Source organism: Schistocerca serialis, chromosome 2 (genome assembly GCF_023864345.2).
Source record: "Schistocerca serialis cubense isolate TAMUIC-IGC-003099 chromosome 2, iqSchSeri2.2, whole genome shotgun sequence".
Lineage (NCBI taxonomy): Eukaryota > Metazoa > Arthropoda > Insecta > Orthoptera > Acrididae > Schistocerca > Schistocerca serialis.
Genome location: NC_064639.1, coordinates 784,267,692 through 784,291,328, shown reverse-complemented (window position 1 = coordinate 784,291,328; position 23,637 = coordinate 784,267,692). Strand labels below are relative to the sequence as shown.

Here is a 23,637-nt window from a genome sequence, read left to right as displayed (position 1 = left end):
AAAGAATACGACCAATGCTGTTTCTCCTTCCAATTATATCCATTATCTGGTCGTGGTGCACAGAACACTCCAATCAGTAAGTCATTTTCGGTAGGTGACTGTGGAACGTATCGCGAAAGAGGCTACGGTGTCTACGAGAGGGTGCAGTGTGATTAGTGGACGAGGAGCGTGCAGAGAGAGCGTGCAGACTGACCGCACGGCCCGTGGTGGCTGAGGCGGGTGCCGTCGCGCAGGCTGCAGGCGGCGGCGCGCAGGTCGCACTCGGTGGGGTAGGTGCGGCCGTCGGTGCCGCAGACGGGGCCGGCCTCGTGGGCGCGCGGGCACAGCTCGGGGCAGCGGCAGGCGGCGCGCCCGCCCACCGTCACGCACTCCGCGCCCCACGGGCACTGCTGGCGCTCGCACGGCTCTGCAACACGCACACGGCGCGCCTCACTCTACACTCTGCTCTCCAGCTGACTTACGGGCGACCAAGTATCCAGTGAGCAGAAATCCTCTGAAACTTAATGGATCAATGAGGGTGAAATAAATAAAAATACGAGGGGCGTTCAATAAGTAATGCAACACATTTTTTTCGGCCAATTTCGGTTGAAAAAATGCAGAATTTTTTGTGGGACATCGTGGAATATTTCCACTTCAGCCCTATGAAATACCGACAGGCGTCTACATCTACATCTACATCCATACTCCACAAGCCACCTCACGGTGTATGGCGGAGGCTACTTTGAGTGCATCTATCGGTTGTCCCTTCTATTCCAGACTCGTATTGTTCGTGGAAAGAAAGATTGTCGGTATGCCTCTGTCTGGGCTCTAATCTCTCTGATTTTATCCTCATGGTCTCTTCGTGAGACATACGTAGGAGGGAGCAATATACTGTTTGACTCCTCGGTGAAGGTATGTTCTTGAAACTTCAACAAAAGCCCGTACCGAGCTACTGAGCGTCTCTCTTGTAGAGTCTTCCAGTGGAGTTTATCTATCATTTCCGTACCGCTTTCGCTATTACTAAATGATCCTGTAACGAAGCGCGCTGCTCTCCGTTGGATCTTCTCTATCTCTTCTATCGACCCTATCTGTTACGGATCCCACACTGCTGAGCAGTATTCAAGCAGTGGGCGAACAAGTGTACTGTAACCTACCTCCTTTGTTTTGTGACTGCATTTCCCTAGGATTCTTCCAGTGAATCTCAATCTGGCATCTGCTTTACCGACGATTAATTTTATATGGTCATTCAACTTAAATCACTCATAATGCCTACTCCCAGATTATTCATGGAATTAACTGCTTTCAGTTGCTGACCTGCTATATTGTAGCTAAATGATAAAGGATCTTTCTTTCTGTTTTTTCGCAGCACATTACACTTGCCTACATTGAGATTCAATTGCTATTCCCTGCACCTATCGTCAATTCGTTGCAGATCCTCCTGCATTTCAGTACAATTTTCCATTGTTACAACCTCTCGATATACTACAGCATCATCCGCAAAAAGCCTCAGTGAACTTCCGATGTTATCCACAAGGTCATTTATGTATATTGTTAATAGCAACGGTCCTACGACACTCCCCTACGGCGCACCTGAAATCACTCTTACTTCGGAAGACTTCTCCCCTTTGCTGCGTTATCTTATCTAGGAACTCTTCAATCCAATCACACAATTGGTCTGATAGTCCATATGCTCTTACTTTGTTCATTAAACGACTGTGGGAAACTGTATCAAACGCCTTGCGGAAGTCAAGAAGCACGGCACCTACCTGGCAACACGTGTCTGTGGCCCTCTGAGTCTTGTGGACGAATAGCGCGAGCTGGGTTTCATACGATCGTCTTTTTCGAAGCCCATGCTGATTCCTACAGAGAAGATTTCTAGTCTCGAGAAAAGTCATTATGCTCGAACATAATACGTATTTCAAAATTCTACAACAGATCGACGTTAGAGATATAGGTCTACAGTTCTGCACATCTGATCGACGTCCCTTCTTTGAAACGGGGATGACCTGTGCCCTTTTCCAATCCATTGGAACGCTACGCTCTTCTAGAGACCTACAGTACTCCGCTGCAAGAAGGGGGGCAAGTTCCTTCGCGTACTCTGTGTAAAATCGATCTGGTATCCCATCAGGTCCAGCGGCCTTTCCTCTTTTGAACGTTTTTAATTGTTTTTCTATCCCTCTGTCGTCTATTTCGATATCTACCATTTTGTCATCTGTGCGACAGTCTACAGAAGAAACTACAGTGCAGTCTTCCTCTGTCAAACATCTTTGGAAAAAGACATTTAGTATTTCGGCCTTTAGTCTGTCATCCTCTGTTTCAGTACCATTTTGGTCACAGAGTGTCTCTTCATTCTGTTTTGATCCACCTACCGCTTTGACATAAGACGAAAATTTCTTAGGATTTTCTGCCAAGTCAGTACATAGAACTCTACTTTCCAATTCACAGACCGCCTCATATGTGGCATTCAAAATAGCGTCTGGAAGGGTGTTGAGTTCGAACCTGGCTGCGAGTAAAAGAACGGTGAATCATTTGGTGAGGCGTTTGTCATCATCGCAATAGGATCGCACAAACCTGTCCGATCTTCCCCGTACCGGCGGGTCGCCCACGTCTGATACTTGTGCAATGTTTGAACGTGCGGACACTCTCATTCTAGATGATCGACGGACCACAATCAAACAGCTCGCTGCTTAACTGGCCTCACAGCCGCACAGCCGAGAGAGGCTCACAAAACTGTTCGTCCTCACCCAACCTACAGCCCGGATCCCGCAGCTTTCGACTTCCATCAGTTTGGCCTAACTAACCAACCAACTCCGCTTGAAGCAATAAGAGGACGATGCAGAGGTTACTGATGGAACAAGACGTTGGCCCCGACATCGACCAGGTGAGTGGTAAGATCGTTACGGTGAACGAAGGTTATATTGAAAAATATGGTTTTGTAATCAAAATAGTGGGGAATAATAAGGTGTATTGAATCCTGAACAAAATGAAGCTGCTTTCATAAAGAAGTGTTGCATTATTTGCTGAACGCCCCTTCTACAATGATGTGAAAAGGTATATCTGCGAACCGAGCAGGTATTCTGAAACTGTAGTGATACAAACTTCAAAACAACTGAAATTTTGTGCCAGGCTAGGACTCGCCTGCCGTTTCCCTCCGCAGAATGCCCAGCATATCATTTCCTGGCGACGCCTGTGTGCTCGTTGTGTTCGCTGTTGTAGGTGTCAGGATCCGATTCCAGTACATGGTGTACAGAGGCTCTTCCCAGGCTAACAATGGTCGGCATCTATGTTGGCTAGACGGGGAGAGATTCTGTAATAAAATTTAGGGAGCACACTTATAAAAATAGTATTGCACTTGGATGTCATTTGAAAGAAATTGATCATCTGTCGCCCTTCATTAACCATGGTTTAGATATCTTCCATGTTGAACCTAAGCATAGGGACCTCGACATTCTTGAGGAGTTGGAAATTTATATGCATCGACGGTCTGATCCGGAGGTTGTCATCAATGATCAAGTAGAAAGTGGTAGGCACTGGTTTTTTAATATTTTTGACGATTTACTAATTCCTTAGTCTCTCTTTCATCTCTCCCTTACTTGTGTCGTAATTAATGCAGATTCATCTACTTTCTCTTTTTATTGCAATATTTTCTGTAATATTGTAAGGTTTTTAATATAATGTTCAGCCTACTCCTTCTCTTATTTGGCATTTTTATTGTACATACTGTCGTTTTTGTTTCACTTGGTCCCTAACGGCATTTTGATTAAATTTGAGTGCGTGTGCTACGTCAGTTAGTAGGCTCAAGCGCATTCCTGTCCATATGCGAAAACAGTACTTGGTTACGTTCTTTTACATCGTCGGGAATTCATGTTGTTTTCTTCACTTCATTACTCTGTATTGCTTTTTATAGAAAATATGTTCATATTTTATGTTTTAAAAATAGGTTTCTCCGCCATCTGGGGGTGGCCTATAAAACAGCGCTTTAACCGTTATTGTGATACCTGTCTTATTTATCTGTTTTATACAACTGATCCTTTGCATGTAAGTACCTTTCATTTCTTTGCTAATAGTTACGGCGTATTTCTAGCAATGAAATGTAATAATTTTTTTCATGGGCAATAGTTTGCACGCCGTGTGGTGACTGCAATTTTAATCTTACTTTCGGAAGCACCACTTCCTTTAGTGCTGTACTGACGATGGTGTTTATCATTTGGTACTACTATCTTAGCATTGTGAATTTTTAGATGTGACATCTTTTGCTTCTAAAATTTCTTCATCAACTTTGTATTTTGGTGAGGCCTGGGTTACCTTTGTGTTTATGATTGTATAATAATGTGTTGGCAGATCATTTGACGATAGGCTACGCCCTAAGTGCGTGATACAATAAAGAAGTTTAACTAACGACTTGTGACCGTTAGTAAAGACGTATCAGCATTGGTTATAATTTTCAAAATGATAGTCTGGTCTGTCCCTAATTCTCTTCGACGAGTAGTGGTCTGAGCATACTAGGTAGACTCCAGGGGAAGAAAATTTCGCTCGAAGGCCCTTGATTTCCGTCACCTGTTGGAAAAAATTCTGGAAACCCCGGCACGTTACAGGCGCGATGTTATTCTTATGAAAACATAGCCATTGGAGATGCCTACATTCAGCTCTGCGTTCTGATTGGCTGAAAGAGCTTGATGTTAAGGAGTTTCACGGAACACCTTGGAGCCGGCGAAGTTGGGGAGACGGAGGACTACAAGAGCCTGTACTGCCTGCTCGTGTGCACATGTGGCATTCTGTTTAATTATTTTCCGGTTTTCTTAGGGAATTTTACAGTTTAGTGAGCATGCAAGTGCTCGATAGGAAGGGCAATTTTATATCAGTATTGGTTAAAAACAGTCTTGGTTGCAATTTTAGGTTTTTTATTTTTCAACTACGCGTTTCGCTTTATTTAGGCATCTTCAGGTTATCTGAATAGAAAACAGAGAACAAATACAGCTATTTAAGAATCGCTATTGCGTTGTGCAGACTTGGATAACCTACAAGCATGCATAAACAGATCAGCTATTGAAAATATAAACAGATCACCTATTGAAAGAGCAAATACCTTAATTTTGATTGGATAGTTTGAGGGAGGAAATCAGACAGCGAGGTCATCGGTCTCATCGGATTAAGGAAGGACGGGTAAGGAAGACGACCGTCCCCTTTCAAAGGAATCATCCCGGTATTTGCCTGGAGCGATTTCGGGAAATCACGGAAAACCTAAATCAGGATGGCCGGACGCGGGATTGAACCGTCGTCCTCCCGAATGCGAGTACAGTGTCCTTAATTTGGTATTTCTTAAGAATCCTTTAGTCAGTGTAGCCAAAGGGCATCGTCGAATATATCAGGCCAACTCGCCTTCGTTAAAATCAGTAAAAACTAGAAATATAAAATAGTAAAATCATTACCTTTTCTAGGTGGACGCGAGAGGCACCAAGATCTGCATAACGCGTTCCCGTTCACAGGACCGAGTAACAGTAAGATGGGGGCTCAGGTAGTAAGCATAATGCGCCGCAGCGTCGTGTGCCAGTACTGAAGCCTAATACAGAATCACCTCAAGAGGTGGCGCTGCGACGCAGCAGTGATTAAAAATGAGAGATCGTAAACTGGATATACATACATACTAAAACTTTATAAATGTAAAGCACATAAAACATTGATAAGATGGAATTACTATGGGCCGGCCGGAGTGGCCGAGCGGTTCTAGGCACTACAATCTGGAACCGCGCGACCGCTACGGTCGCAGGTTCGAATCCTGCCTCGGGCATGGATGTGTGTGATGTCCTTAGGTTAGTTAGGTTTAACTAGTTCTAAGTTCTAGGGGACTGATGACCTCAGAAGTTAAGTCCCATAATGCTCAGAGCCATTTGAACCATTTGAATTACTAGCGGCAACACCTGTGCTTAACTTATCCTAAAATTTTGACGAAGTAAAATGTAAAGGAAGGCGGTAAATTTAAAATGAGAAAACAAGGTGTATAACACAACACACAGATGCAGTAAAAAAATGTTCAAATGTGTGTGAAATCTTATGGGACTTAACTACTAAGGTCATCAGTCCCTAAGCCTACACACTACTTAACCTAAATTATCCTAAGGACAAACACACACACACACCTATGCCCGAGGGAGGACTCGAACCTCCGCCGGGACCAGCCGCACAGTCCATGACTGCAGCGCCTCAGACCGCTCGGCTAATCCCGCGCGGCACAGTTTTAATCTGCCCGGAAATTTCAAATCAGCGCACACTCTGCGGCGGAGAGAAAATTTCATTCAAGAAGAGGATTATTTGCTCTAGAGTTACGTGAAGCGCAGAAAAACAAAGAGTGATATGTATTCGACACTGCGTCAATTGAAGTTTCTCTTCTTCGGTATTGAAACGCAACTGCAGCTTTTTACTACGCTTTGTAGCTAATTGGCAAACGAACTTTACCTGGCCGCAGCGTACAGCGCATTAGACTCGACCAGAAGCAGTTGGCCTGTAACGCCTGAGCGAGGCCCATGAGAAAGACGAGCCATGGCGCGTATGTCACAGCACGTGACACTTCAGGTCTTGAGAGTGCCAACAGCTGCCACCGGCAGGTAGTGAGTTACTATTTTCATACGAGTTTAGTAATTCTCGACTTCGCGTTGAAATGCATGCAAGCTCGGGATATCACACGACTAATTTAAAACCTTTTGTGGGCACCTTTTCATTTACATACTGATTTCCGGTAGGTCCCGTACGAAACCGAGCGTTCGCGAAGTTTGGTGGATAAGTCGACTATTGTGACGTCACAAGTTCCTTCCAGGGCCCATTTATCTTGTTGGTCTCACACCTGACGCGCACTACGAATTGCGCTCTGTTTGTAAAAAATACCACTATTTTGTTATTATCGAGGAGCCGATGCGCTGCGCCGGGTACATTACGTACTACAGCTAAGTCTCTATTTACGTGGATACTCTGCAAATCACACTTAAGAGCCTGGCAGAAGGTTCATCGAATAACCTACACAATAATGCTCTATTAATTACCCGTCGAACAGAGCGCAGAAAAAGTGAACACCTATATCTTGGCGTGTGAACTCTGATTTCTCTTATCTTATTATGATGATTGTTTCACCCAATGTAGGTTGACATCAACAAAATATTTTCGCATCAGGAGATGAAAGTTGAGATTGACATTTCGTGAGAAGATCCCGCCGCAACAAGAAACGCCTTTGTTTTGATGATGTCCATCGCAAATCCTGTATCATGTTAGTGAAACTCTCTATCCTATTTGTTAATAGAACAAAACGAGCTGCTCTTCTTTGAACTTTCTCCATGTACTCCGTTAGTGCTATCTGCTTTGGATCCAACACAGCTGATCAGTACTCCCAAAGAGGCGGTCAAGCGCAGTGTAGGCAGTCTCTTTGGTAGATCCGTTTCACCATCTAAGTATTCTGCCAATAAGTATTTGATTCGCCTTCCCGAAAACATTTTCTATGTATTCTTTACACTTTAAGTTGTTCATTATTGAAATTCCCAGGTATTTAATTGAATTTACGTCTTCATATTTGACTGATTTACCGTGTAACCAAATTTTAACGGATTACTTTTAACACTCACATGGATGAACTCTCACTTTTCTTTATTTGAGGCCAATTGCCAATTTTCGCACCATGCAGCCATCTTTTCTAAGACTGCTGCTCAGATTGTCACCTAAATCGTTTATATAGATAAGGTACACTACCTTGGGGGACGCCAGAAAGCAGTTCTGTTTTACTCAACGAATTTCCATCAGTTACTATGAGCTGTAACTTCTCTGACAGGAATTCACGAATCCAGTTGCATAACTCAGACAATGTATCACAAGCACGCAATTTTATTACAAGCCGCTTGTGAGGTACAGCGTGAAAACTCTTCTGGAAATCTAGAAATACAGGATCAGTTTGAAATCCCTTGTCGATAGCACTCAACACCCTGTGAGTAAAGAGCTACATGCGTTTCACTAGAACAATGTTTTCTGAATCCGTATTGACTGCGTGTCAATAGACCGCTCTCTTCGAGCTAATTTATAATGTTCTAACAAAGTATGTGTTCCAAAATCCTGCTGCATATCGAGGTTAATGATACGGGCCTGTATTTTAGAGGATTTCTCCTATTACCTATCTTAAATATCGCTGTGACTTGTGCAGTTTTCCTGTCTTTGGGTACGGATCTTTCGTCGAGTGAGCGGTTGAATATGATGGTTAAGTATGGAGCTACTCAATCACAATACTCTGAAAAGAACGTAGTTGGAATACAGGCCGAACCGGAAGACTTACTTTTATTGAGTGATTTAAGTTGCTGCAGTACTCCGAGGATATGTAATTCTAAGTCACCGTACTCATGTTGACAGCTGTTCTTGATGTGAATTCCGGAATATTTACTTCATCTTCTTTGGTGAAGGAATTTCGGAAGACTGTGTTTAGTAACTCTGCTTTAGTCGCACTGTCGCCTATAGCATGAGAAGGCATCGATAGTGTCTTGCTGCCAGCATACTTTACATACGACCAGAATTTCTTTTGATTTTCTGCCAGGTTTCGAGACAAAGTTTCGTTTTGAAAACTGCTATAAGCACCTCGCATAGAAGTTAGCTCTGTAATTCGAGATGCTGTAAAAGATCGCCAATCTTGGGGATTTTCTGTTCGTTTGAATACAGCTAGCTTTTTTTCGCTGTTCCTGCAACAGTGGTCTGACCCGTTCTGTGTACAAAGGGGGATTAGCTCCGTCGTTTATTAATTTATTTGTATAAATATCTCAATTGCTGTCGATACTCTTTCTTTGAATTGTAGTCACATCTGGTCTACACTTACATTGTTAATTTGGAAGCAGTGGAGATTGTCTCTCTGGAAGGCGTCAAGCGAATTTTTATCTGCTTTTTCGAATAGGTATATTTTTCGCTTATCTTTGGAGGATTTGTGAGTTCGGAATTGAGTCCCGCTACGACAATATTGTGTTCACTAATACCTGTTTCCTTTTTGAGACGCGTCATTAGCTCTGGATTATTTGCTGCTAAGAGCGCAAAATTCCTGCTCCTAGGAAAATTCGGCTAAAATGTGAGGAGCGGCACGTCACGTGATTCGTCTGGCATGGGTGTGACTGTGCGCTGTGCCACAAAAGTTCCCAGGTAGGAGAAGAGGATCGTTCCAGCTGTTTATCGCGATCACTCATTTCAACCACGTGGCTGTCTAAACACGCATCCTGACCGGATCCAAAATTTGATTCTCGCTGATGCATCCACATGTTATTCATGAATATTGATCCATTCGTTTCATTTGACTGCATTAATTCACTCCATGTATATCTAGTGTGACAACTTAAGCCACGGTCGCCCACTGACCCCGTTTCACCAGTGATACTATTGCCACATGCCCTGTGTGAGACATTATCGTAGTAGTTCTCGCAAATCATAGGTCGAAACAACAGTGATCATGAGGTTTGATGCAGGCATGCTGAAACAGTGTAATCGTTAAGGTGACTGTTCGCGTAAAGTAGGAAATCCGGGAAATAGTTGCTGTCTGGAACAACTTTTCAATTCTCGCCGTGAACGAGAATCAGTGCTGGATCTCATACTTTAAATGACATCGTCAGTAAATAGGGTAGAAAGCTCCAAAGATCTGGGTTAGAAATTAATGTGCTGACTGCGAATTCCTTGGCATTAGCTGCATTAGGTACGTATCTACTACCAAATACTGAATTACGAAAATTTGTACCACACCGGGACTCGAACCCGAATTTCCCATTTACCGTAAACGGTCACCGTAACCACTGTGGTATCCGTGCACGCTCCATGGACCGACCGAGCGAGGTGGCACAGTGGTTAACACACTGGACTCGCATTCGGGAGGACGACGGTTCGATCCCGCGTCCGGCCATCCTGATTTAGGTTTTCCGTGGTTTCCCTAAATCGTTTCAGGCAAATGCCGGGATGGTTCCTTTGAAAGGGCACGGCCGATTTCCTTCCCAATCCTTCCCTAACCCGAGCTTGCGCTCCGTCTCTAATGACCTCGTTGTCGACGGGACGTTAAACACTAACCACCAGCACCATCACCTAAATCGCTCCAGGTAAATGCGGGGATGGTTCCTTCGAAAGGACACGGCCGACTTCCTTTCCCGTCCTTCCCTAATCCGATCTCGCTGTTTGGTCTCTTCCCTCAAACAACCCAACCCAACCCTCCATGGCCCGACCAAACTTCCATATGGCCACACTGTCTACATCCTTATGTCGTAGACCTCTAAATTCGTCATGTAACGCTCATAACACTGCTTGGTATCCCATCGCAGGGAGAATGAGAAAACGAGGAATCGAGACCATTGTCGTTATCGTTTGTCCACCTAGGTTTGTAATAATGACATGCATCACATCATATTGCCCCTAATTAATGTTTTATAGCATAATCTTCTAGTATAACTTATCATTTCGAAGGAAAGTATTGAGCGTACAAAGGCTAGTGGTGAGAATAACGTGTGCTGCTTACCCACGATCATCGGTAGACACATCTTCCAGATGTTACACACTTTAAAACTCCTTCACAATATGCGTGTTTGTAAATGAAATTCGTCATTAATAATCAGTCACAATTTTAGGACGATGGTCATGTCCACAGATGTAACACTAGAATAAAACTTACCTGTATGGTTGGTTACAAATACTGTCAGTGACCTAGACAGGACTTTAATATACAGCAAGAAAAATCTTTGATCAGTTGCTCAAGAACTTAAAACAGCTAACGGGTGGCAAAGATAATTTTAAGTCTGCTGCTATATCATTTTAGACATTTCCTTTAATTCCATGGACGAATAAGAAAGACTTATAATTTGGGTAGCTAAAAAAGAACCTATTGCAACATGAGTACCATTACAGACTAATTTATTTGTTTGTCGGGTTCCGTGAGACCTAAAGCCATAGTTTCACAACTTATACAGTAGTCCACACAACCAAATGCTTTTCTTAAATAAAAGAAAATACATACTTCATCAGCCTATGGTTTAGCCCATATACAAGCTCACACAGAAAAGAATAAATGGCATTTTATGTGGAAACCCCTTTACTGAAACAAAACTGACTCTGATACCAAATTAAATGTCGTAATATGTCATATATATTTCTTTCTGAAAATCTAGTGAAAACACAGATACAGAAACTCACCAGTAACTGTCTACATTCTCTCTTTCATCTTTTTTATAAAGTAGTTTCACTAACGAATAGTTAAGTCTGGTAGGAAACTGACTACATCTGAAAGACACAGTGCACAGGTGAGTGGGTACAAAAATGGCTCTGAGCACTATGGGACTTAACTACTGTGGTCATCAGTCCCCTAGAACTTAGAACTACTTAAACCTAACTAACCTAAGGACATTACACACATCCATGCCCGAGGCAGGATTCGAACCTGCGACCGTAGCAGTCGCGCGGTTCCGGACTGCGCGCCTAGAACCGCGAGACCACCGCGGCCGGCTGAGTGGGTACAGAACTAATGTATGGTGCACTGATATTCATAATCCTGCTTCAAATTTCATCATACCCATGCGAGTGTTTACTCTTAAATGTTGTAACAACTGATTTTATCTTTACTCTTCTGGCTGCATGTGATGTAGATGTCTCAGAACACCGGCATTCAAGAGTCCTAAACCAATAAAATTTTTCTTCAAGTTGCTGACTATTGACAACAAGTAATCATTAAATATTTGCGACAAGTTTGGTGCAAATACGGTAATATGTTCATTATTACTAAATTTAAGGCCGTGTGCTGTTTAGTACCCCACAGAAGGCCAGCATGTAGGAATTCTCAACAAATGTACTATAGTACTTTGCAGCCCGCTGCTCTGGACAAAAAATTTTTAGTTGGCCACGCTTGGATAATGCGAGAGACTCATGAAAGCCACTGAAGACGGACAGGCGCTGTTTAAGTGCGGTGTTGTGCTTCGTTCAGGCTGACTGACAGCGGAGGGATTCTGCCGATTTCTGAGGAACTGAGGTACTTGAGCAGGGGCTTATAGGCCTTCCCGTTAGGAACAGACGGGCCAGTTGTTAAACGTGCGGTCTCAGAAATGGCAAAAAACACTTGAAGGATTTTGAGCGGTTTTCTCAAGAAAATGTGGCATGTAAGCCGCTAGAAATCTAGTTCCCAAAAATGACAGGTGAAACAAAGGGAGACAGAGTGAAACGCAACCTAAACTCTCGTGATGCACAACTGTCGTCGCCCAGTGACGTTTCAAAAGCAGTGTCAGAAAGGCTGGCATCCTGTAATGGAGATTAACAATGGCGGTTACCTAGCGTCGATCGCTCACTGAGTGCCAATGCAAACGGAGCCCATCAATGGTGAGACGACGGAAAATTCAGCTCCCTGAAAGACAGACTACGGGGAAAAGAACAAAACAGAAAACCAGGAGTAACCTAGGGATCAATGTGAGTCAACATTCGAGTCCAAGCCCTCTTTTCGGAAGTCAAACGGAGATCATTCAGAATCTACGATGATTCAAAAGAGCTTGCTAAGACCTTTGGGTGTTCATTCCGCGGTGATTCGAAAGTTACACAGTGAAATCTTTAAGAATATTTTCGTGCATCATTGAATAGAAAATTTCTATTCAGTTTTCAGACACCGAATCTGATCCCTGGATTCATTTCAAAGTCTACGACACCTCACTGTCCGTTCCAAGTTGGATGGTTTTTCTTGTTGTCCATTGTTTTAATCTTCAAGCAGCTGACTGCGTTCCAGTCATATGAGTTCAGCTTGCAAATATAACAGTGATATCATCTCTGTGGTATAGTTATTGCAGATAATAGACGTCGCATGTGCGCTGCGAGATGGAAAGTGATAGCTCTGAGCAGTACAATGGAACTGCGTCGGCTGCTGGGATAGAGGCTTTACCTGGGAAGCGATTAGGGAGGAAGTGTGGGATAGTGAATGGGTTAAGCCACTCTGAGCATCATCCCAAAGCCATAATACATGGAGACAAAGGCTGCCGGCTGTCAACCAACGGCCAGAGGCTCACAGCGAGATCAACGCATCGTGCCAACGTCACACCAGCTGCTCACGTCTACACGTGTCATCAATTCCGTCGTGTGGTAAGATTAAGTTGATGACCACTACCTACATGTCCATTTACCGAGCTGTGTCTAGACCCAATCAAATCAGCCCTGTGATTGTCGTATTGATGATATGTACGTAAATTTTTCCCTGATTCATCAGTTTCAATTTCTTCCATTTCCTTACTATTAGTACCTGCATTTCGCTTACAAGTCTTACAACAATATTTCGCCTGTAAACTGGCTCGTTACAACTAATTTAGAAAAAAAACATACGTATGGTCTATATAGTACCTAACAACTACACCATGAGCAGAACGTCTTCGTTACGAAAACACATCTTTGAAGCTCCGCAGGCCAGTACAGTGCACATCTACACGACCGAGCAATTAATCCAATCAAAGAGTTCGATGTACATATCCTCTATCGTCTATGAAGAGATAAATGACAAGTCGCACATATGGTTCCCGTGTCTCATCTGTGCATCTCTGGGAATCAACAGTATTGCTACGTTCAATATCGAAGCAACTCTCCTTTTCTTTCAGTCCCAGTTGCACATTTTGTAAATACGTGACATATTTCGATGTCTCTGGACCATAATCAGATTTAAAATAAAGTAAAGGTAAATATGTACTTTCTACTATTTTATAAGAACTAGAAAAGAATTGTACATAACTGTAGTAATTACCTATATAGTTGCGTCGACAACTCGTCGTGTGTGTGTCAGAATGTGATATATCTCATATCAGAGCATTGTGCTTTGCAACTGCGGTCGTCATGTTTTATATTGGTATCTGATGGAAACAGAGGGGGTATTGGGTGATAGGGGTAGAGGGAGGGTTAAGGGAGTGGAGGAGGAGATTGATAGGTAAATTGTACATTGATGTACTTATTGTAAAAAACAAACAGTTCAGTGCAATTTTACTTCATTGTAGATTTGAAAGTGATTTCGAGAGTTCAATGCATGTCATGTATTTTAAAAACATGTAACTGAGACTGAAGAATAAATGGGACTTTTTAAAAATATCAATGCAGTTGCTGTCTATCGTAATGAATATGCCGGGTATAGTCAATCTCAAAGCTATGGACTCTGTAGCCCAACAACAAACATGCTACTTTTTTTACCATTACCACATTAGTTGGTTTTCTCGATGTTTTTACAATTGTACCGGCTGCAAATTTACCTCCAAATGAATATACGACCGAATAATTTTGCATTTAGAAGCAATAATCCTGTGTGAACTCGCTCACGATCCGATTTGGGTGTTGCTAACTTCGTAACAAATTGACACGTTTCTGTACTGCGATGGCAACCGTCTGATGCACAGGCCAACGACTGTGAGTTCAAAATGGTTCAAATGGCTCTGAGCACTATAGGACTTAACATCTATGGTCATCAGTCCCCTAGAACTTAGAACTACTTAAACCTAACTAACCTAAGGACAGCACACAACACCCAGCCATCACGAGGCAGAGAAAATCCCTGACCCCGCCGGGAATCGAACCCGGGAACCCGAGCGTGGGAAGCGAGAACGCTACCGCACGTCCACGAGATGCGGGCAGCGACTGTGAGCTACCGATAACAACCTGACATGAAAATGCAGTTGAGGATGTTGCAAGTTTTGCAGACATCGTTAGATTTCGTTCTGCTGTCTAGACTAGATATCGTTGCTATTTCGGATTGACACTCTTATATTGTAAATAACATTAATTAAGTCCCGGAAGCGTTGTCAAATCCTGAAAACGCCATTTTCTGTCTTTGCCAAGGGTGTCTACTTTGCAGTTTGTGTCTAATCTGATTCAAAATATCTGTGGAACCTTCAGTGTTAAATAAGAGTCCAAGAGGCTTCTTTGTGGCAGTACATAGCGTTAATACCAAAAATTTCCCAACTGTGGGTAGGACTCGCACGCTGAACTTAAACATGTGTGTAAATATAGTTCATACACCCAGTGAATCGAAAATCTCAACGATGTTTGCCTGTTTACGATATAAATATCAACAAGATATAGGTCCCAGGAGTCCAGGACCGTATCGGAATCTCTACATTAGTTCCGCCGACTAGCCCGGACATACAAAAAGAAGCGAGGAGGAGACATCAGTTTACAGATGTAGGTATAGAAGACTTAATAAAATATTTTTTTTTGCCTACTAAAAAATGACTATAAATTACATTTTATGTTTGCATGCAGTGATGTTCGTCTCTTATGATGAATGCAATGTGTGTTCCAGTGGCAAAGAGATATTTTTCGTGTGATATAGTTACAGATTTTTTTTCCTTTACTTGTACTGTGAAACCTTACTTCTTGTCAAATTTCACGATTCCTGGTCAATGGGAAGCACCATACAGGTTTTGATTAGTGAGTTTTCGAGTAGCAAAATGTGAGACATAAATTGCCGCCTTATCTACTGATTGCGTTAACTTAGGAACTTAAAATCTTTACACCGCCAAGCGAACATAGACCTGATTCTGTGAGAAAAACTTTAATTTCATACATCAACCTGTTCAAGAAGAAAAGGGGTCTTAACAAAAAGACAAATGGATGAAAAAGAAAAAAAAAACGTTTTTTCGTGTTATGTAATTACAGATTAAGAATTTTCGGATGTCTACGTTTACTTTTACTGTGAAACCTTACTTCTTGGTAAATTTCGTTATTGTAGGTCCATGAGAAGTACCGTATAGGTTTTGATGAGCGAGTTTTCGATTATCAAAATATGTGTCATAAATGACCGAATCTTTCGACTGAATTGCCTTAGAAGCTTAAACGTTTTACTGTAAGAGGATGCTATGCCTTAATATATGACATATATTTGAACTGGATACGTCCACTCGTTATTGAGAAAAAGGGGTCTTAACAGTCGTGACTGACAGACAGGCAGAGACACACGCACACACACACACACACACACACACACACACACACACACACGGACAGACGGACAACAAAGCGATCTTAAAAGGGTTCTGTTATTACATATTGAAGCACGGAACCCTTATAAAAATTACGTTCTGCTCAGACCTGTACGCGTTGGTACATTAGAGGTAACTCCTATTCTTTATGTTTAAATTAAGTGCTTCTTTGAACAGTGGGTTTACACCTTTCCTATACAGACTGCATAATTTTAGTTTTAGATCTCTTCACGATCATTTACCATGGTAGCTAAGGCTATCTCTTGTTATTTCTCTTTTCATTTTTCTGTTTAACTTTGATACATAAGTGTGTATCACAAGATGCTGTCTTGGATGAAAGTGTCATGATTAAGCACGGTTTAACTTTTTTCTTTGGAAAATCTAGTTATTAACCCATTTTATTTTCCCTGACGTTCTTACAACTATCCCGAGATTAAGTGCTCAAAACATTTGAAAAAAATTGCTGATAACCATTTGTTTCAGAACAATCATTGGATTAATTTGTATTGATTACAAAGTTGTTATTCGACAGTAAGCATTATATTACTTACTTCTAATGTGAATACCATGTTGCTTAATTCCTGCGATTTATTTGAAGTATTAATATGAATAACTAAATAACTCGCGGATAATTTGCTACGCATAATGCTGTTTAAATTATTGGTAAAGATCTAGGCAAAGTGAAAGTATCCACTCGGATGTAGATTTTTATTTATTATTTATATTTTAGCATTTTTATGTCCAGATGTTTCAAGCTCTACACAATTGGTGTTTGTGTTTGTGTCGGCTTATTACATTCACCGATAATAGTATCCTTTAGACGACCACGTTAATCGAACTATACATTTGTAGTACGTTTGTGTTACTGTTGATTTGGCAAGTGGTGTTTTATTATTTCTTAGTTTCGACTACCGCGTAGTCCTATACTTACGAAAATTCTCGGCATCATGACCTCACCTGAATAAACGAAATATTTCGCTTATCAAGTTGCCACTTTTTTGTAATTTCTCTCTGACGCCACAAATTTGCCCAGAAACTCTAGCTGTTTAGTTGACGAGATATTTGTTAATTCCATCTCAAAATCTTGGAAAAGAACAGGAGAGATACTAATCTGAATAGCATTCCAAGCACACAGACAAACCATTTTTGTGCTATAGAAGCAAAGAAGTAGGACAATGTAATCTAGTCCTTCAGGTCTATTGGCCGAAAGAGGAACACTAATTTTCTGTGACTTCGGTAACTGCTACATCTGTAACCAGCTGGTGAATGCTGCCATAATGCACGTGCTTGCTGTCGTAGAAGTCGAGTGTGATGCGAACCACAACTTGATGGAAAGACATAATGCGGAAGGTGGTACGTGAATAGTGCACGTTTTATGGTACTTTAGCACTGGACTGTGCCATTACGGTTTAGTTTTCTATGAATGTAATATGTACCAGAGTCACCATAAATTATCTCCCCTGTTTTACCCAACAGAGACGAGTAATCGTTATACGTTATTTTAGAAGTTTATTTCTGAGCTGCAAGAAGAATTCTACTCCAGACATATTTATCTATTTATGTAAGTGACTACCCGATATTTTCTTTGTACTAGAGGGAAGCTCTAAAACGATGGTACCACTCAGCCACTATCTTGTAAAGATACTACACTGAGGTAACAAAAGTCATGGGATAGCGATATGCACATATACAGATGACGGTAGTATCGCGAACATGAGGTATAAAAGGATGGTGCATTGGCAGAGCTGTAATTGGTGCTCAGGTGGTTAATGTGAAAAGATTTCCGACGTGGTTGTGCCCGCACGGTGTAAATTAACAGACTCTGAACGCGCAATGCTAGTTGGAGCTAGACGCATGGAACATTCCGTTTCGGAAATCGTTAGGGAATTCAATATTTCAACATCCACTCTATCAATAGTGTGCTGACAATACAAATTTCAGACATTACCTCTCACCGCGGACAACCCAGTGTCTGATGGCTTTCACTTAACGACCGAGAGCAGCGATGTCTACATAAAGTTGTCAGTGCTAACAGACAAGCAGTACTGAGTGAAACAACAGCAGTAATCAGTGCGGGACGTAAGAACGAACGTATCTGTTAGGACAGTGCGGCGAAATTTGGCGTTTATGGGTTACGCTAGCAGACGACGGACGCAAGTGGTTTTTCTAACAGCGTGGCATCGCCCGATGCACCTCTTCTGAGGTCGTGACCATATCGGTTGGACCCTAGACGACTGGAAACCCGTGGCCTGTTCGGATGAGTCCCGATTCCATTTGGTAAAAGCTTATGGTAGGGTTCGAGTTTGGCGCAGACCCCATGAAGTCATGAACTCAGGTTGTCGACAAGGCACTGTGCAAGTTGTTGGTGGCTCCACAACAGAGTGGGCAGTGTTGACAGGAAATGGTCTGGCTCGTGCTCCTCAACAACGACGGTGTTTTTATAAATGGCAATGCGCCATGTCACCGGGCCACAATTATTCGCTGCTGCTTTGAAGAACAAATGGCTCTGAGCACTATGCGACTTAACTTCTGAGGTCATCAGTCGCCTAGAACTTAGAACTAATTAAACGTAACTAACCTAAGGACAGTACACACATCCATGCCCGAGGCAGGATTCGAACCTGCGACCGTAGCGGGCGCTCGGCTCCAGACTGCAGCGCCCAGAACCGCACGGCCACTCCGGCCGGCTTTGAAGAACATTCTGGAATATTAGAAGGTATACCAAGACTTTTGTTACCCCAGTATATAATGAAGAAAAATAGCTTTATATCAGTTTAAAAAGTCAGTAAATTTGACAACGGAAATTAAGTGCCACAAGGTGACGGATAGTAATTAAATAAGGGAATATCATGATTAAAAGTAGAGGATGTTTTTATGTTAAAAAGAATGATTGTTTTTGCACTCGTACGCAACAAACTATTTCGTAATGGTTAAACTGAAAATTTTCTGTTTGCGTGTCAAATTCCTTTATTTATGACGTAATTACGAAAAACGTAACGTTACTGAAACTTTTGGAAATAACTGATATAAAATTGTCACGTTATTTAGATACACAACTGAGGGCTATGCTGAGCTGAAGAACCTGGACAGGTGAGGAATTGGTTGGGTCCACATCAACACAATCGGGTGACTTGTGACCCCAAGAGAACAACAGTTTCCCTTGTTATAAAGATGTGATAAAATATGTGAACTGAAATTTCCCAGCAATTTAAGCGCATGCCACTTGCTTCTTAGGAAAATTTGATTGTGCGGCGGTAGGTCTTGGGACGATACCGCTTTTTCTGCTCGATTCGTACAAATTAATTAAGAAACTGTCACCTGTCGAAAGTGAAGAGGCTGTAGTAGGAGATTTGTATCTTACTTGATATGAAGCCACTCTTCGGCTATTTTTTAAGATAGGAAGTAGGGTAATGCGTTCACTAATGATATTCGGAAGTTAGAGTGCTTGGTATAGTGCGTTACACGGTCTTCAGGAGGCGCAGTGCTGTCAGTGACGTAAATTAGAGGTGTAGGAACGTGGTAATAGAGTAGAGAACAGACACAGACCTCAAAGAAGCGGTGCTAGCCGTCGCAAACTCTGTTACCAGAGGAGAAAGAGAAATAAAAAGGCAGAGTGGAAATTCCCCGGGGGAAAGGTGAGTGAGAAGGGGAACAACATCAAGTACGGGAAGAATGTTAGCACAGAGGGAGGCCCAGGAAAAGAAATGCAGATGAAGGGGCGGCGGCCGGCGCAAAGGAATCCGCCCAAGTGCCATCCCTGCCCCGCGCCGGCCGCGCTGAAGCCCCTGCGAAGGAGCCAGCCCAACTGGCATTACCGCTGCGCTCGTCGGCCTAACTCGGCGCGAGGGCGGCTGCAGTCGCTGCTGTGGGTAAATACAGCAAGTGGCGCCAGCAAGCTCGGGGCGTTCTCAATTCCCTCACATCTCCATTAACTCAATTGCATCAAATGACGAGGTGTACACGTATGAGGTCGCTAAGGCGTTTAAATTGTACGACGAGCTCAGCTCGAAAATGTGCCCTTCGGCACAAAAATGCGGGTAGTTCACTTTCTAGCTAATCCAGAGATTTAAGTCCAGGTATTTAACCCATCCACGTCTGCTCGATAAATTGAATTAGGCGTGACACAGTGCAATTACTAGGTAATAATGCGACAGGAAACATAACGAAACATCCATTTATTACTTAAGCACAATTGTTTGTATTAATACTTAAGCATTATGTGTTGACGTTACTCCAAGACAAAAAAAGAGTCCAGCTACTGTACGGGCACTACTGTAGTGATGCATTACAACAGCGGCTGGATGTGGCCACCACCTATTCGTTACAGAAACTGTATCTACGAAGCATGTTCTGGTACACACTCTCCATCCCACCGGATGTCTCTTCACTTTCTAGTGCAGCGGCCAGAACTCGAGCCAGCAGATCTTCCTCTGTCTCTATAGCAGTCTCGTAAATTAAACGGTACATACACTCCTGGAAATGGAAAAAAGAACACATTGACACCGGTGTGTCAGACCCACCATACTTGCTCCGGACACTGCGAGAGGGCTGTACAAGCAATGATCACACGCACGGCACAGCGGACACACCAGGAACCGCGGTGTTGGCCGTCGAATGGCGCTAGCTGCGCAGCATTTGTGCACCGCCGCCGTCAGTGTCAGCCAGTTTGCCGTGGCATACGGAGCTCCATCGCAGTCTTTAACACTGGTAGCATGCCGCGACAGCGTGGACGTGAACCGTATGTGCAGTTGACGGACTTTGAGCGAGGGCGTATAGTGGGCATGCGGGAGGCCGGGTGGACGTACCGCCGAATTGCTCAACACGTGGGGCGTGAGGTCTCCACAGTACATCGATGTTGTCGCCAGTGGTCGGCGGAAGGTGCATGTGCCCGTCGACCTGGGACCGGACCGCAGCGACGCACGGATGCACGCCAAGACCGTAGGATCCTACGCAGTGCCGTAGGGGACCGCACCGCCACTTCCCAGCAAATTAGGGACACTGTTGCTCCTGGGGTATCGGCGAGGATCATTCGCAACCGTCTCCATGAAGCTGGGCTACGGTCCCGCACACCGTTAGGCCGTCTTCCGCTCACGCCCCAACATCGTGCAGCCCGCCTCCAGTGGTGTCGCGACAGGCGTGAATGGAGGGACGAATGGAGACGTGTCGTCTTCAGCGATGAGAGTCGCTTCTGCCTTGGTGCCAATGATGGTCGTATGCGTGTTTGGCGCCGTCCAGGTGAGCACCACAATCAGGACTGCATACGACCGAGGCACACAGGGCCAACACCCGGCATCATGGTGTGGGGAGCGAACTCCTACACTGGCCGTACACCACTGGTGATCGTCGAGGGGACACTGAATAGTGCACGGTACATCCAAACCGTCATCGAACCCATCGTTCTACCATTCCTAGACCGGCAAGGGAACTTGCTGTTCCAACAGGACAATGCACGTCCGCATGTATCCCGTGCCACCCAACGTGCTCTAGAAGGTGTAAGTCAACTACCCTGGCCAGCAAGATCTCCGGATCTGTCCCCCATTGAGCGTGTTTGGGACTGGATGAAGCGTCGTCTCACGCGGTCTGCACGTCCAGCACGAACGCTGGTCCAACTGAGGCGCCAGGTGGAAATGGCATGGCAAGCCATTCCACAGGACTACATCCAGCATCTCTACGATCGTCTCCATGGGAGAATAGCAGCCTGCATTGCTGCGAAAGGTGAATATACACTGTACTAGTGCCGACATTGTGCATGCTCTGTTGCCTGTGTCTATGTGCCTGTGGTTCTGTCAGTGTGATCATGTGATGTATCTGACCCCAGGAATGTGTCAATAAAGTTTCCCCTTCCTGGGACAATGAATTCACGGTGTTCTTATTTCAATTTCCAGGAGTGTACAACCCCATACGAAGTAGTACGTAGGAGATAAATCCGGCGATCACTGCAGCCATGCGGTAGGACAGTATCGGCCTATCCATGTTTCACCATTTCGTCTGTTGAGATTTCTGCGAACCGCACGTGAGAAGTAAAGTAGTGCACTATCAAGCTGAAACCACATTCTCTGACTAAAATTCAATGCCACAGCTTCCAAGAACTGACCAAATATATTTTGTAGTAAGATAAAGTATGCTGGGTCAAATAGCTCGAGTGGAAGGAGGTGTGGTCCAATCACACGACGGTCCAGAGTACCTGAACACACGTTAATACCAAACCAGTGTTGAACTCCCTGGTGGCAGCAGGTTTTCATTTGCCCAGACGAGGCTGTTTCGCGAATTCAGAACACAGTCCCTAGTGAACTTAAGTTCATCTGTGAAGAGAACTGGACGTGGGAACAGGGGTGTGCCGACTCACTGATGCAGGAACCACGTGAATGCACTGTGAAAAATCGGCTGGGCCCATAATGTGTGCCCTTTTTAGGTGGTACGGATGTAATTGCTGCTCATGTAGAACGTCCCAAACGATACTGTGACTAACACACACTGCATGCGAAATTATTAGAGTAATCGTTGACAGGTTCTCTTCATCACGATGCAGTACATCTTCAGTTTCGGGCGTGCGGCATTGCCGTGGAGCACCACAGTCCTGCCTCCTCAACGGTGAAGGTACCTGTTTCTCGGGGCGGCTGCAGAATTTGAGCAAAAGGTCTGTGCAATGGAGTGCTGTGTTGTAGAATACGTTCGTGATTCAGCAGACTAGCAGCTCTTCTGTTACCTCGAACTTCGCCAAGCACAAGGAGCATGTCTGTGTATTCTGAAAACGTGTACAGAACCATGTTTACTGTATCGGAGACGCACAGGCATTGAATAGGCCTCGCAGCAAGGCAGACGTTAAGTGACATCACTTAACCACCTGACGCAGTACACGTCATCCTACCTACCCCATTGCGTAGCAGGATTAGCAAGTCTGAGACTTTTCACCTTCCGTCAGTAGACGTGGACGCGTTACACTCTTAACTGAAACGGTAGGTTCCCGAACATGAGTCCCTATGCGAAATATTATGTACTCAACCAACTCTACAAGTCCTAGAACTCCATAAGGGGAATTTTCGAACACCTTATAATGGCTCTTATTTCTAAAACGTCCGCAGCTCGTGGTCGTGCGGTAGCGTTCCCGCTTCCCGCGCCCGGGTTCCCGGGATCGATTCCCGGCAGGGTAAGGGATTTTCTCTGCCTCGTGATGACTTGGTGTTGTGTGATGTCCTTAGGTTAGTTAGGTTTAAGTAGTTCTAAGTTCTAGGGGACTGATCACCATAGCTGTTAAGTCCCATAGTGCTCAGAGCCATTTGAACCATTTAAGCCATTTCTAAAACTAAACGCAGGCCATTTATGTCACGTGGTAGATGTCATTAGTAAACAAAGTGAAAAAGAAGACGGGCGGCGTAGACTTTCAAGACCAGATGGCACCTCTCTTACCAACCGTGCGACTCACAGTGAAAGAATATAAAAATGTTACGGCACGTAATAGTAGTGGGTATAAATTAGAAAAGAATCATTAAAACTCATTCAGACTGCTATAGGAAAATTCAAGTCATGCCAGAGACAGAGGCGGAATCGGAAAACGAGCTAATATGTCGAAAGAGCGCCAGGTCGACTGCACTGTCTGCCGAGTAAGCATATGCATTCAGCAGGAAACCGACTGCAATAGGAAAGTGAAGGAACCGAGACATGGGTAACAGTTAGCTCCTGAGCATGTTCAAAATGG

At 43.8% G+C, this 23,637-nt stretch overlaps 1 long non-coding RNA gene across 1 annotated transcript in view; it reads right to left on the bottom strand.

Annotated features, from left to right (window-relative positions):
- Positions 1-405, bottom strand: part of LOC126455709 (uncharacterized) — an 80,606-nt gene extending 80,201 nt beyond the window's left edge. Inside the window, exon 1 of the long non-coding RNA XR_007585357.1 lies at positions 194-405. This is a non-coding gene — a long non-coding RNA (uncharacterized LOC126455709). The remainder of the gene's footprint in view (positions 1-193) is intronic.
- Between the last annotated feature and the right edge of the window lie 23,232 nt (positions 406-23,637).